Consider the following 16,672-nt stretch of genomic DNA (forward strand, 5'->3'; position numbering starts at 1 on the left):
TCAAGACAAAGGTGCCCCAAATCATCTCAGAGAGTTGTTCTATGCCGATAATGCCGCAATAACATTCCACCATCAACAGCAAATGGACAGACTCTCTCTCTCTCTCTCTCACATGGATAGAGTTTGGTTTGACCATCAGCATCAGAAGGACAAATGTCATGGTCCAGGATGTTGCCATATGGCCATCTATCAGCATTGATAGTGTGACTCTGGAGATTGCTAATTGCTTCACATATCTAGATTCCACAATCATCAGCATCACTGGATGATAAAATCAACACATGCATCACAAAAGCTGCAGCTGTTATGTCCAAGCTGAGTTAGACAGTGTGGGACAACAGCATCCTGACTGAGAACACCAAACTGTGAATTTATCAAGCCATAATCCTCAGTGCACTTCTCCGGAGTAGTGAGACCAGGGTAACATATGCTAGATCGCAGAAGATTCTGAACTGTTTGCTCATCATATTCTCAAATGTATCCTCGGCATCTCTTGGTAGGACTAGGTCACCAATTCAGAGGTCCTGAAGTCTGCTAATTCCATTAGCAGACATTCATTGTTAAGTCAATGACATCTGCACTGGCTCAACCATGTTCATAATGGCCATATAGCTAATGACCTTCTGCACAGTGCACTGGTCACTGGGTCACAACCTCCTGGGCATCCACCCCTCTGCTACAAAGACACAAAGAACAAAGAACAATACAGCACAGGAACAGGCCCTTCGGCCCTCCAAGCCCGCGCCGCTCCCTGGTCCAAACTAGACCATTCTTTTGAATCCCTCCATTCCCACTCCGTTCATATGGCTGTCTAGATAAGTCTTAAACGTTCCCAGTGTGTCCGCCTCCACCACCTTGCCTGGCAGCGCATTCCAGGCCCCCACCACCCTCTGTGTAAAATATGTCCGCCTGATATCTGTGTTAAACCTCCCCCCCTTCACCTTGAACCTATGACCCCTCGTGAACGTCACCACCGACCTGGGGAAAAGCTTCCCACCGTTCACCCTATCCATGCCTTTCATAATTTTATACACCTCTATCAAGTCTCCCCTCATCCTCCGTCTTTCCAGGGAGAACAACCCCAGTTTACCCAATCTCTCCTCATAACTAAGCCCCTCCATACCAGGTAACATCCTGGTAAACCTCCTCTGTACTCTCTCCAAAGCCTCCACGTCCTTCTGGTAGTGTGGCGACCAGAACTGGACGCAGTATTCCAGATGCGGCCGAACCAACGTTCTATACATCTGCAACATCAGACCCCAACTTTTATACCCTATGCCCCGTCCTATAAAGACAAGCATGCCATATGCCTTCTTCACCACCTTCTCCACCTGTGACGTCACTTTCAAGGATCTGTGGACTTGCACACCCAGGTCCCTCTGCGTATCTACACCCTTTATGGTTCTGCCATTTATCATATAGCTCCTCCCTACATTATTTCTACCAAAATGCATCACTTCGCATTTATCAGGATTGAACTCCATCTGCCATTTCTTTGCCCAAATTTCCAGCCTATCTATATCCTTCTGTAGCTTCTGACAATGCTCCTCACTATCTGCAAGTCCTGCCAATTTTGTGTCATCCGCAAACTTACTGATCACCCCAGTTACACCTTCTTCCAGATCATTTATATAAATCACAAACAGCAGAGGTCCCAATACTGAGCCCTGCGGAACACCACTAGTCACAGGCCTCCAGCCGGAAAAAGACCCTTCCACTACCACCCTCTGTCTTCTGTGACCAAGCCAGTTCTCCACCCATCTAGCCACCTCCCCCTTTATCCCATGAGATCCAACCTTTTTCACCAGCCTACCATGAGGGACTTTGTCAAACGCGTTACTAAAGTCCATATAGACGACATCCACGGCCCTTCCCTCGTCAACCATTCTGGTCACTTCTTCAAAAAACTCCACCAGGTTAGTGAGGCATGACCTCCCTCTCACAAAACCATGCTGATTATCATTAATGAGTTTATTCCTTTCTAAATGCGCATACATCCTATCTCTAAGAATCTTCTCCAACAACTTCCCCACCACGGACGTCAAGCTCACCGGTCTATAATTACCCGGGTTATCCTTCCTACCCTTCTTAAATAACGGGACCACATTAGCTATCCTCCAATCCTCTGGGACCTCACCTGCGTCCAGTGACGAGACAAAGATTTGCGTCAGAGGCCCAGCGATTTCATCTCTCGTCTCCGTGAGCAGCCTTGGATAGATTCCATCAGGCCCTGGGGATTTGTCAGTCTTTATATTCTCTAACAAACCTAACACTTCCTCCTTTGTAATGGAGATTTTCTCCAACGGGTCAACACTCCCCTCCGAGACACTCCCAGTCAACACATCCCTCTCCTTTGTGAATACCGAAGCAAAGTATTCATTTAGGATCTCCCCTACTTCTTTGGGCTCCAAGCATAATTCCCCACTTTTGTCCCTGAGAGGTCCGATTTTTTCCCTGACAACCCTTTTGTTCCTAACGTATGAATAAAATGCCTTGGGATTCTCCTTAATCCTGTCTGCCAAGAACATTTCGTGACCCCTTTTTGCTCTTCTAATTCCCCGTTTGAGTTCTTTCCTACTTTCTTTGTACTCCTCCAGAGCTCCCTCCGTTTTTAGCTGCCTGGACCTACCATACGCCTCTCTTTTCTTTTTGACCAGTCCCTCAATTTCCCTGGTTATCCATGGTTCTCAAATCCTAGCCTTCCTATCCTTCTTTTTAACAGGCACATGCCTGTCCTGTAGCCGTAACAACTGTTCCTTAAAAGACTCCCACATGCCAGATGTGGATTTACCCTCAAACAGCCTCTCCCAATCAAGAGCTGCCAATTTCTGCCTAATCCCACTAAAGTTAGCCTTCCCCCAATCCAACACCTTACCCTTGGGACACCACTCATCCTTTTCCATCACTATCCTAAAGCTAACAGAATTGTGGTCACTATTTGCCACATGTTCCCCAACCGAAACTTTGAAGACCTGACCGGGCTCATTCCCCAGTACGAGGTCCAGTATAGCCCCCTCTCTAGTCGGGCTATCTACATATTGTTCCAAAGATCCCTCCTGTACGCATTTTACAAATTCCTCCCCATTCAGAGTCCCTGCTCTCAGCGATTTCCAGTCTATACCAGGGAAATTGAAGTCTCCCACTACAACAACCCTATTTTTCCTGCACCTATCCAGGATCTCCTGACATATCCACGTGCAAACAAGGTAGAAAAATAGAGGACACTGACACTGCCAGCTAGGGGACAGTCACTGATGACTGTCACCTTTGGAGACTGACTCTTTGGAAAGGGTATTGGAAGAGGTGAGCAGAAGTGAAAAGCTAAGCTGGCTGAGAGGACCCAGAGAAAACAACAACAGATTGTGCACCTTCTCAGCCCACTGTCTAACTCTGCAGTAAATATGGCAGAGACTTCCGTGTTGGAGTGGGGCTCCAGCAGATCATGTTTAACACAGTTCACTAGCATGGCACAAACCATTACTTTATGAGACATTAGGCTGCCACACAGGAAGAATCTTAGCGTGGTTAAATCAGTTAAAGCTGCTATCAAAATACTGGTTTTTGTTGCATTTATCAATAAAAGAAAACAAAGTTAAGAATAAAGAATGTGAGCGACTTGTTAACAGGTGTGCAGACCTCAGGCACAAATCCTGGAAGTTAAAAGATACATCAGCCAGGAAAGATAATTTACTGTTAAGAATCAGAATGTGACTATTTGGGTGGAATTGGCCCAAAAAATGTCAAAATTTCATAGGATGAGAATAATGGAGTGATCTGCACCGGTCTTATTGGTGCACTCAGCAATTTACCAACACGTAGAGCAATAAGTTCCTCCATGCAAATCATTACTGAGGCTCCAGGCACCTGACCTACCTGAGGTGGCCACAGCTGTGCGTTGTTAAGCAGAGGGAGCTGCATTTAAACACTTGCTCTGCACTCATAGCCAGTCACACCAGGAAGATGGCACGTTTTAGTGAGGGAGAACCCAGACTGTTGCTGGACACTGTGGAGGAGAGGTGGGCCATCCTGTACCGCCAGGAGGGAAGATGACCCAGGAGCAAGGACTCCAATGTGGCCTGGGAAGCGGTGGACACGGCCGTCAATGCCCTTGGCCTGACACGCAGGACCAGAGGCCAATTTGAGCTGCAAGGGTAAATGTCCATCTGATTCGTCCTGACATTAGTCAGGTCCAGCACACGTGGAATGTCCACCTAAATCCACCTCCGGATGCCCTGCGGCCCTGCAGCATCCAACACCCTCAACATCATCCTCACATCCCTCTGGCACCCGTGCCTGACGAGGCACAGTGCTGACCTACGCCACCCCCCTCCCCGCCTCATACCCACCAGCCACCAAGCCCTCAATCATCCCCGTATGTCTGCGTGGGAAAAGATGGAGAAAACTGTGGAGAGCGAGAGATGACAGGCTGTGGAACCCCCAAGTTGTGTCTCCTGACTCCCTTTGAAGAATGAGTGATGGATTTCACAGAGGAGCCGCCTGAGAGGACTGTGAGTGACTGTGATGTCATGTGAGCCACAGAAGTGAGGATTAACAAAACCTTCATCCCTCAACTTTCCCAGGAGACTAAGGAAATTTGGCATGCCCGCTACAACTCTCACCAATCTTTACAGATGCACCATAGAAAGCATCCTTTCTGGTTGTATCACAGCTTGGTATGGCTCCTGCTCTGCCCAAGACTGTAACAAACTACAAAGAGTTGTGAACGAAGCCCAGTCACTCAAACCAGCCTCCCATCCATTGACACTGTCTACGGTTCCCATTGCCTCAGAAAAGCAGCCAGCATAATCAAGCACCACGGGCATACTCTCTTCCGCCTTCTTCCATTCGGACAAATATACAAAAGTCTGAGATCATGTATCAACCGACTCAAGAATAGCTTCTTCCCTGCTGCTGTCAGACATTTGAATGGTCCTATCATATATTAAGTTGATCTTTCTCTACACTCTAGCTATGATTGTAACACTATATTATGCATCTTCTCCTTTCCTTCTCCCCTATGTACTGTATGAACAGTATGTTTTGTCTGCATAACGCACAAGAAACAATACTTTTCACTGAATTCCAATACATGTGACAATAATAAATCATAGAATCATACAGTGCAGAAGGAGTCCTCGGCCATTGAGTCTGTACCAACACATTAGAAACACCTGAACTCCCACCTAATTCCACCTGCCAGCACTTACCCACAGCCCTGAAGGTTATCATGTGCTAAGTGCTCATCCAGATACCTTTTAAAGGATGTGAGGCAACTCACCTCTACCGCCCTCCCAGGCAGCCGATTCCAGACCATCACCACTCTCTGGGTAAAAAGACATTCCTCCCATCCACTCTAAATCCCCTGCCCCTCACCTTGATCCTATGTCCCCTCATAGAACATAGAACAGTACAGCACAGTACAGCCCTTCAGCCCTCGATGTTGTGCCGAGCTTTGTCTGAAACCAAGATCAAGCTATCCCACTCCCTATCATTCTGGTGTGCTCCATGTGCCTATCCAATAACCACTTGAAAGTTCCTAAAGTGTCCGACTCCACTATCACAGCAGGCAGTCCATTCCACACCCCAACCACTCTCTGAGTAAAGACCCTACCTCAGACATCCCTCGGACAGCCATGGTAGCACAGTGGTTAGCACTGCTGCTTCACAGCTCCAGGGACCTGGGTTCGAATCCCGGCTCGGGTCGCTGTCTGTGTGGAGTTTGCACATTCTCCCTGTGTCTGCGTGGGTTTCCTCCGGGTGCTCCGGTTTCCTCCCACAGTCCAAAGATGTGCGGGCTAGGTTGATTGGCCATTCTAAATTGCCCCTTAGTGTCCCGGTTAGAGAGGTTAGTGGGTAAATATGTAGGGATATGTGGATAGGGCCTGGGTGGGATTGTGGTCGGTGCAGACTCGATTGGGCCGAATGGCCTCTTTCTGCACTGTAGGATTCTATGATTCTATATCTCCCACCATGAACCTTATAGTTATGCCCCCTAGTAATGGCCACAACCACCCGAGGAAATAGTCTCTGAACGTTCACTCTATCTATCCCCTTCATCATCTTATAAACCTCTATTAAGTCGCCTCTCATCCTCCTCCGCTCTAAAGAGAAAATCCCTAGCTCCCTCAACCTTTCCTCATAAGATCTACCCTCCAAACCAGGCAGCATCCTAGTAAATCTCCTCTGCACTCTCTCCAATGCTTCCACATCCTTCTTGTAGTGAGGTGACCAGAACTGCACACAATATTCCAAATGTGGTCTCACCAAGGTCCTGTACAGTTGCAGCATAACCCCATGGCTCTTAAGCTCAAACCCCCTGTTAATAAATGCTAACACACTATAGGCCTTCTTCACGGCTCTATCCACTTGAGTGCCAACCTTCAGAGATCTGTGGATATGAACCCCAAGATCTCTCTGTTCCTCCACATTCCTCAGAACCCTGTCGTTGACCCTGTAATCCGCATTCAAATTTGTCCTACCAAAATGAATCACCTCACGTTTACCAGGGTTAAACTCCATCTGCCATTTTTCGGCCCAGCTCTGCATCCTATCTATGTCTCTTTGCAGCCTACAACGGCCCTCCACCTCATCCACTACTCCACCAATCTTGGTGTCATCAGCAAATTTACTGGTCCACCCTTCAGCCCCCTCCTCCAAGTCATTGATAAAAATCACAAATAGCAGAGGACCCAGCACTGATCCCTGTGGAACACCGCTGGTAACTGGTCTCCAGTCTGAAAATTTTCCATCCACCACCACCCTCTGTCTTCTATGAGATACAGTAAGATGTTTAACAACACCAGGTTAAAATCCAACAGGTTTATTTGGTAGCAAAAGCCACAAGCTTTCGGAGCCTTAAGTCCCTTCCTCAGGTGAGTGGGAATTCTGTTCACAAACAGGGCATATAAAGACTCAATTTACAGAATAATGGTTGGAATGCGAATACTTACAGCTAATCAAGTCTTTAAGATACAAACAATGTGAGTGGAGAGAGCATCAAGACAGGCTAAAGAGATGTGTATTGTCTCCAGACAGGACAGCCAGTGAGACTCTGCAGGTCCAGGCAAGCTGTGGGGATTACAGATAGTGTGACATGAACCCAATATCCCGGTTGAGGCCGTCCTCATGTGTGCGGAACTTGGTTATCAGTTTCTGTTCAGCGACTCTGCGCCGTCATGTGTCGTGAAGGCCGCCTTGGAGAACGCCTACCCGAATATCAAAGGCCAAATGCCCGTGACCGCTGAAGTGCTCCCCAACAGGAAGAGAACACACTTGCCTGGTGATTGTCGAGCGGTGTTCATTCATCCGTTGTTGCAGTGTCTGCATGGTCTCCCCAATGTACCATGCCTCGGGACATCCTTTCCTGCAGCGTAACAGGTAGACAACATTGGCCGAGTTGCAAGAGTATGTACCATGTACCTGGTGGATGGTATTCTCACGCGAGATGATGGCATCCGTGTCGATGATCCGGCACGTCTTACAGAGGTTGCTGTGGCAGGGTTGTGTGGTGCCGTGGTCACTGTTCTCCTGAAGGCTGGGTAGTTTGCTGCGGACAATGGTCTGTTTGAGGTTGTGCGGTTGTTTGAAGGCAAGATGTGGGGGTGTGGGGATGGCCTTGGCGAGATGTTCGTCTTCATCAATGACATGTTGAAGGCTCCGGAGGAGATGTTGTAGCTTCTCCGCTCCGGGGAAGCACTGGATGACGAAGGGTACTCTGTCCACCGTGTCCCGTGTTTGTCTTCTGAGGAGGTCGGTGCGGTTTCTCACTGTGGCACGTCAGAACTGTCGATCGATGAGTCGAGCACCATATCCTGTTCTTATGAGGGCATCTTTCAGCATCTACAAACATTGTTAGTATCTTAAAGACTTGATTAGCTGTAAGTATTCGCATTCCAACCATTATTCTGTAAATTGAGTTTGTGTCTTTATATGCCCTGTTTGTGAACAGAATTCCCACTCACCTGAGGAAGGGGCTTAAGGCTCCGAAAGCTTGTGGCTTTTGCTACCAAATAAACCTGTTGGATTTTAACCTGGTGTTGTTAAACTTCTTACTGTGTTTACCCCAGTCCAATGCCGGCATCTCCACATCATGACTTCTATGAGATAGCCAGTTACTTGTCCAATCAACCAAATTTCCCTCTATCCCACACCTCCTTACTTTCTTCATGAGCTGACCATGGGGAACCTTATCAAACGTCTTACTAAAATCCATGTATACGACATCAACTGATCTACCTTCATCTACACACTTAGTTACCTCCTCAAATAATTCAGTCAAATTTGTGAGGCAAGACTTACCCTTCACGAATCCGTGTTGACTATCCCGGATTAAGCTGCATCTTTCCAAATGGTCATAAATCCTATCCCTCAGGACCTTTTCCATTGACTTACCGACCACCGAAGTAAGACTAACCAGCCTATAATTACCAGGGTCATTCCTATTTCCTTTCTTGAACAGAGGAGCAACATTCGCCACTCTCCAGTCCTCTGGCACTATCCCCGTGGACAGTGAGGACCCAAAGATCAAAGCCAAAGGCTCTGCAATCTCATCCCTTGCCTCCCAAAGAATCCTAGGATATATCCCATCTGGCCCAGGGGACTTATCGACCCTCAGGTTTTTCAAAATTGCTAATACATCTTCCCTCAGAACATTTACCTCCTCCAGCCTATCAGCCTGTATCACACTCTCATCCTCAAAAACATGGCCCCTCTCCTTGGTGAACACTGAAGAAAAGTATTCATTCATCGCCTCTCCTATCTCTTCTGACTCCATGCACAAGTTCCCACTACTATCCTTGACCGGCCCTAACCTCACCCTGGTCATTCTTTTATTTCTCACGTAAGAGTAAAAAGCCTTGGGGTTTTCCTTGATCCGACCCGCCAAGGACTTCTCATGCCCCCTCCCAGCTCTTCTAAGCTCTTGACTGACTGACCCTTCAACTAAGAGAAACAGTTGCTCCTTATCCATTCTGTCCATGTCTCTCATAATCTTGTATACCTTGATTAGGTCGCCCCTCAGTCTTCTTTGCTCTATCAAAAACAAACCAAGCCTATGCAACCTTTCTTCATAACATAAATGTTCCATCCCAGGCAGCATCCTAGTGAATCTAATCTGCATCCCCTCTCATGCAATCACATCCTTCCAATAATGTGGCGACCAGAACTGCACACAATACTCTAGTTGTGGCCTCACCAAAGTTCTATACAACTCCAACATGACTTCCCTGCTTTTGTAATCTATGTAAGAAGTTTAACAACACCAGGTTAAAGTCCAACAGGTTTATTTGGTAGCAAAAGCCACACAAGCTTTCGGAGCTGCAAGCCCCTTCTTCAGGTGAGTGGGAATTCTGTTCACAAACAGAGCATATAAAGACACAGACTCAATTTACATGAATAATGGTTGGAATGCGAATACTTACAACTAATCAAGTCTTTAAGAAACAAAACAATGTGAGTGGAGAGAGCATCAAGACAGGCTAAAAAGATGTGTATTGTCTCCAGACAAGATCTATGCCTTGAATGATAAAGACAAGTGTCCCATATGCCTTTTTCACAAACCTACTAACATGTCCTTCTGCCTTCAGAGATCTGTGGACAAATCTGCCAAAGTCCCTTTGTTCCACAGAACTTCCTAGTGCCCTGCCATTCATTGAATGCTTCCTTGTCAAATCACTCCTTCCAAAGTGCATCACCTCACACTTTTCAGGGTTAAGTTCCATCTGCCACTTATCTGCCCATTTGAACATTCCGTCTATATCTTCTTGCAGCCCAAGACACTCCGCCTCACTATTCACCACCCAGCCAATCAATTCAAATAATCCTTTTAGACCTTTCTCAAATAAGTACTAACTTACCCAAATATCCATCCCTCCCTAACGCTTCCCATGTATGTTCTCTTGCAGGAGCAACACTGGAAGTATCAGTGTGTGTGTGTGCGTGTCAGTGATGTCTGTGTATCAGTGTGTGCATGTGTGTCAGTGATATCTGTGTGCTAGTGTGCATATGTGTCAGTTGTGTCTGTGTATTTGTGTGTGTGTGTCTGCATTCATGTGTGTGTCAGTAATGTCTGTGTATCAGTGTGTATGAATCAGTAATATCTGTGTATCAGTGGATGTGTGTGTGCGAGTAACGATGGTGTATCAGTGTGTGTGTGTCAGTGATGTCTGTGTATCAGTGTGTGTGTGTGTGTCAGTGATGTCTGTGTATCTGTGTGTGTACTTGTGTCAGTGATGTCTGTGCATCAGTGTGCGTGTGTGTCAGTAATGTCTATGTATCAGTGTGTGTGTCAGTGATGTCTGTGTATCTGTGTGTGTGTGAGTAATGTCGGTGTACCAGTGTGTGTGTCAGTGATGTTTGTATATCAGTGTGCATATGTGTCAGTGATGTCTGTGTATCAGTGTGCGTGTGTGTGTGTGTCAGTGATGTCTGTGTATCTGTGTGTGTACTTGTGTCAGTGATGTCTGTGCATCAGTGTGCGTGTGTGTCAGTAATGTCTATGTATCAGTGTGTGTGTCAGTGATGTCTGTGTATCTGTGTGTGTGTGAGTAATGTCGGTGTACCAGTGTGTGTGTCAGTGATGTTTGTATATCAGTGTGCATATGTGTCAGTGATGTCTGTGTATCAGTGTGTCAGTGATGTCTGTGTATCAGTGTGTGCGTGTGTGTCAGTGATGTCTGTGTATCAGTGTCTCAGTGATGTCTGTGTATCAGTGTGCGTGTGTGTGTGTCAGTGATGTCTGTGTATCTGTGTGTGTACTTGTGTCAGTGATGTCTGTGCATCAGTGTGCGTGTGTGTGTCAGTAATGTCTATGTACCAGTGTGTGTATCAGTGATGTCTGTGTATCTGTGTGTGTGTGAGTAATGTCGGTGTATCAGTGTGTGTGAGTCAGTGATGTTTGTATATCAGTGTGCATATGTGTCAGTGATGTCTGTGTATCAGTGTGTGTGTGTGTCAGTGATGTCTGTGTATCAGTGTGTGTGTGTGTCAGTGATGTCTGTGTATCAGTGTGTGTCAGTGATGTCTGTGTGTCAGTGATGTCTGCGTATCTGTGTGTCTGTGTGTCAGTGATGTCTGTGTGTCAGTGATGTCTGTGTGTCAGTGTGTGCGTGTGTGTCAGTGATGTCTGTGTATCAGTGTGTCTGTGTGTCAGTGATGTCTGTGTGTCAGTGTGTGCGTGTGTGTCAGTGATGTCTGTGTATCAGTGTGTGCGTGTGTGTCAGTGATGTCTGTGTATCAGTGTGCGTGTGTGTGTCAGTGATGTCTGTGTATCAGTGTGTGTGTGTGTCAGTGATGTCTGTGTATCAGTGTGTGTGTGTCAGTGATGTCTGTGTATCAGTGTGTGTGTGTCAGTGATGTCTGTGTATCAGTGTGTGTGTGTGCAGCGACATCTGTGTATCAGTGTGTGTTAGTGATGTCTGTGTATCAGTGATGTCTGTGTGTCAATATGTGTGTGTCAGTGATGTCTGTGCATCAGTGTGCGTGTGTGTCAGTGATGTCTGTGTATCAGTGTGTGTGTGTGTGTGTGTGTCAGTGATGTCTGTGTATCTGTGTGTGCGTGTGTGTCAGTGATGTCTGTGTATCAGTGTGTGTGTGTGTGTCAGTGATATCTGTGTATCAGTGTGTGTTAGTGATGTCTGTGTATCAGTGATGTCTGTGTGTCAGGGATGTCTGTGTGTCAATATGTGTGTGTCAGTGATGTCTGTGCATCAGTGTGTGTGTGTGTCAGTGATGTCTGTGTATCTGTGTGTGCGTGTGTGTCAGTGATGTCTGTGTGTCAGTGTGTGTGTGTGTCAATGATATCTGTGTATCAGTGTGTGTGTGTGACAGTGATATCTGTGTATCAGTGTGTGTTAGTGATGTCTGTGTATCAGTGATGTCTGTGTGTCAGGGATGTCTGTGTGTCAATATGTGTGTGTCACTGATGTCTGTGCATCAGTTTGCGTGTGTGTCAGTGATGTCTGTGTATCAGTGTGTGTGTGTGTGTGTGTGTGTCAGTAATGTCTGTGTATCAGTGTGTGTGTGTGTGTGTATGTCAGTGATATCTGTGTGTCAATGATGTCTGTGTATCAGTGTGTGTGTGTGTGTGTGTCAGTGATATGTGTGTGTCAATGATGTCTGTGTATCAGTGTGTGTGTGTCAGTAATGTCTGTGTATCAGTGTGTGTGTGTGTGTATGTCAGTGATATCTGTGTGTCAGTGATGTCTGTGTATCAGTGTGTGTGTGTGTCAGTGATGTCTGTGTATCAGTGTGTGTGTCACTCATGTCTATATATCAGTGATGTCTGTGTATCAATGTGTGTGTCTCAGTAACGTGTGTGTGTATCACTGATGTCTGTATATCAGTGTGTGTCACTGATGTCTGTGTATCAGACCTTTGCATGGTCCGCACCCTTGCTCGCTATGATTCCCATGCCGGGCGGAACGGGAAAATTCGCCCAGCGTGTGCATATGTGAGATGGTATGTATGTGTATGTGTGTGTGTGTGTGTGTTTGGATGTGAACGTGTGTGAGAGTGTCTGTGTGGGTGTGAACGTGTGTGTGTGTTCAAGTGAACATATGTGTGAGAGAGTATGTGTGGGTGTGAATGTGTTTGAGAGAATGAGAGTGTGTATGAGAATGTGTGTCTGTATGAGACTATTTAAGTGTGTGTGTGAGAAAGAGACATAGAGGGTGGAATTTTCCCATCCCACCTGCCACAGGAATCGTAGCGGGTTGGACAGAACCATGCAAAGGCCCGTTGCCCTCATGCTGGAATTTCCGGTCTTGGGGTGAGCACGGCCAGAAAATCCCATCCAGAGAGTGTGTGTGGGGATGGATGTGTGAGAGTGTGAATGTATACATGTGCGTGTGAGAAAGAGTTTGTGTGTAAGACAAGTGATGTCTGTGTATCATTGAGTGTGCGTCAGTGATGTCTGTGCGTCAGTGATGTCTGTGTGTCAGTGGTGTCTGTGTGTCAGTGCGTGTGTGTGTCAGTGATGTCTGTGTATCAGTGTGTGTCAGGGATGTCTGTGCATCAGTGTGCGTGTGTGTGTCAGTGATGTCTGTGTATCAGTGTGTGTCAGTGATATCTGCGTATCTGTGTGTGTGTCAGTGATGTTTGTGTATCAGTGTCTGTGTGTCAGTGATGTCTGTGTATCAGTGTGTGTGTGTCAGTGATGTTGTGTATCAGTGTGTGTCAGTGATATCTGTGTATCTGTGTGTGTGTCAGGGATGTCTGTGTGTCAGTGTGTGTGTGTGTCAGTGATGTCCGTGTATCAGTGTGTGTCAGTGATATCTGTATATCTGTGTGTGTGTCAGTGATGTCTGTGTATCAGTGTGTGTGTGTGTGTGTGTCAGTGATGTCTGTGTATCAGTGTGTGTGTGTGTCAGTAATATTTGTGTATCTGTGTGTGTGTGTCAGTGATGTCTGTGTGTCAGGGATGTGTGTGTGTCAGCATGTGTGTATGTCAGGGATGTTGTGTATCAGTGTGTGCGTGTGTCTCAGTGATGTCTGTGTATCTGTGTGTGTCAGTGATATCTGTATATCTGTGTGTGTCAGTGATATCTGTGTGTGTGTGTGTGTGTGTCAGTGATGTCTGTGTATCAGTATATTAGTGTCTGTGTGTGTGTGTGTGTCAGTGATATCTGTATATCAGTGTGTGTCAGTGATATCTGTGTATCTGTGTGTGTGTGTCAGTGATGTCTGTGTATCAGTATATTAGTGTCTGTGTGTATGTGTGTCAGTGATATCTGTGTATCAGTGATGTCTGTATGTCAGGGATGTCTGTGTGTCAATATGTGTGTGTCAGTGATGTTGTGTATCAGTGTGTGTGTGTGTGACAGTGATATCTTTGTATCAGTGTGTGTTAGTGATGTCTGTGTGTCAGGGATGCCTGTGTGTGAGGGACGTCTGTGTGTCAGTATGTGTGTGTCAGTGATGTTGTGTATCAGTGTGTGTGTGTCAGTGATGTCTGTGTATTAGTGTGTATGTGTGTCAGTGATGTCTGTGTATCAATGTGTTTCAGTGATGTCTGTACATCAGTGTTTCAGTGATGTCTGTACATCAGTGTGTGTGTGTGTGTGTGTGTGTATATATATGTGTGTGTGTCACTGATATCTGTGTATCGGACCTTTGCATGGAGCACACCCCTGCCCACTATGATTCCCATGCCGGGCGGGTCGGGAAAATTCCACTCAGCGTGTGCATATGTGAGACGGTATGTGTGTGTGTGTGTGTGTGTGTGTTTGGGTGTGAACGTGTGTGAGAGAGAGTGTCTGTATGGGTGTGAACGTGTGTGTGTGTTCAAGTGAACATATGTGTGAGAGAGTGTGCGTGGGTGTGAATGTGTTTGACAGAGCGAGTGTGTGTGTCTGTATGAGACTTGTTTAAGTGTGCGTGCGTATGTGTGTGTGTGTGTGTGTGTGTGTGTATGTGTGTGTGTGTGTGTGTATGTGTGTGTGTGTGTGTGTGTGTATGTGTGTGTGTGTATGTGTGTGTGTGTATGTGTGTATGTGTGTGTGTGTGTGTGTGTGTATGTGTGTGTGTGTGTGTGTGTGTGAGAGAGAGAGAGATAGAGGGTGGAATTTTCCCATCCAGCCTCCCACAGGGATCATAACGAGTGGGACAGGACCATGCAAAGGCCCGTTGACCTCAGGCTGGAATTTCCATCTTGGGGTGAGTGTGGCCAGAAAATCCCACCCAGAGAGAGTGTGTGGGGTGGATGTGTGAGAGTGTGAATGTGTATTTGGGCGTGTGAGAAAGAGTTTGTGTGGAAGAGAGTGTGTGTGTATGAGGGAGAGAGGTAGAAGTTAGAGTTTGTGTGTGTGTGAGAGGGCGAGTGGGTATATGTGTGTGAGAGAGGGGTGTTTGTGTGTGTCTTTGTGTGAATGTGTGTGTGTGAGAGGGTGGGTGTGTGTGCATGAGAGAGAATGTGCGTTTGTGTGTATGAGGGTGTGTGTGTGGGAGTGTTCTTCGGTCTGTGAATGTTAATTGTGTGTGAGAGAGAGTGAAATGTGTATGTGTGTGAGCATGTGTGACAGAGTGTATGGGCCTGATTTTACCATTTTGAGTCTAAGTGCCGAATCTGGGCGTCAAATAGATCTGAGCCTGGAATCCGCTTCGCAGCGCGCCCATACGCGTTTTGCCGGCTCCAGTCCGATTCGCGCTGTGGGTGGGGCCTGGCGCTGCCGGAATGATCGGCGCACTGAACTGCGCATGCGCAGTTCGAAAAAAAATCCGAAGCAGCGCGCCCAGGCAGGGAGAAAAAAGCAGAGAGAGCGGCTCTCTGACACAGATCATCTGGGGGGGGGGCCAGACGCAGGGGGGACGGGGGAGGGGAGGGAGGAGAGGGGGCGGGATCCAGATCACCCTCTGTTGGGGGGGGGGGCGGTTGGTGAGGAGATGTGACGGGTCCATCTGGCTCACCAAGTCAGTTACAATACTGCGTTCAGCATCTACTGAACCATCTTGGATACAAAGGATAATGGCATTAGGGTTCTGCATGTAAGCCTTGCTTATGCTAAAAATTATACCCTTGGTGTCGGCAGCCATCCCTGGTGTTACAGTACTGATAGCACCAGGAACATCGACCAGTACCATTCATTATCCTTTGTATCCAAGATGGTTCAGTAGATGCTGAACGCAGTATTGTAACTGACTTGGTGAGCCAGATGGACCCACAAGACTGAAGGACCATCTTTGTGTTGAGCAAAGTGGATCTAGCTGAGGAACATACAGCTTATCTTGCTAACGGAAGGATGGTGGAGGGAGACCAGTGATCGAGGTAGGTTGGGGGTGTGCTCTGCCGAGGGGGGCCTGCCTCCCAGGGGGGTCCGATCCCGGGGTTGGGAGGGAGGGGGGGGGGGGAGGGTCTGCCAGGGTGGTGAGCGGGGGGGTCCGCGAAGGATGGTCGAGGAGGATGGTGACTTCACAAGGGCAGAGAGGGCTTCGGAGGTTCCCCTGCAGAATAGAAATCCGCTTTGGACTTTTATTCTGCAGGTCGCTGAAGGCCAGAAGACGGTAAAGTGGGATTTGGCGGTAGGGTTGGGCGCGTGGTTCATTAAGTCGATTTAAATGCATGCTAATGCCTTTAAATCGTCAGGCTGCCCGATTCGGGCGCAGGCTGGACCTGCGATTTCGTGCCCAAAAACGGGCGTGAAGTTTTGGTAAAATCAGGCCCTATGTGTGCTTAAGAGAGAGTGTGTGTGTGAGATGTATATGTGTGTGTGAGAGTACCTGTTAGAGAGTGTGTGTGTATGTGAGAAAGGGTGTGTGTATGTGAGAGAATGTGTGTGTGAGAGGGAATGTGTGCATACGAGAGTATGTGTGTGTGAGTGTGTGAGAGTGTGTGAGAGTGTGAGTGTGTGTGCGTGTGAGAGTGTGTGCGTATGTGAGAGAGTATGTATGTGTATGTGAGAGAGTGTGTGTGTGTGTATGAGAGTGAGAGTGAGTGTGTGAGAGTGTGTGTGAGCGAGAGTGTGTGACAGTGAGAGTGAGCGTGAGAGAGTGAGAGTGTGTGTGAGAGTGAGAGTGTGTGAGAGTGTGAGAGAGTGTGTGTGTATGAGAGTGAGTGAGTGTGTGAGAGTGTGTGAGCGAGAGTGTGTGACAGTGAGAGTGAGAGTGTGAGAGTGTGTGAGAGAGTGTGTGAGAGTGTGTGTGAGAGAGTGTGTGTGTGTATGTGAGATAGTGGGCCTGA

Source organism: Mustelus asterias, chromosome 16, assembly GCF_964213995.1.
Source record: "Mustelus asterias chromosome 16, sMusAst1.hap1.1, whole genome shotgun sequence".
In the NCBI taxonomy this organism is placed as follows: Eukaryota; Metazoa; Chordata; class Chondrichthyes; order Carcharhiniformes; family Triakidae; genus Mustelus; species Mustelus asterias.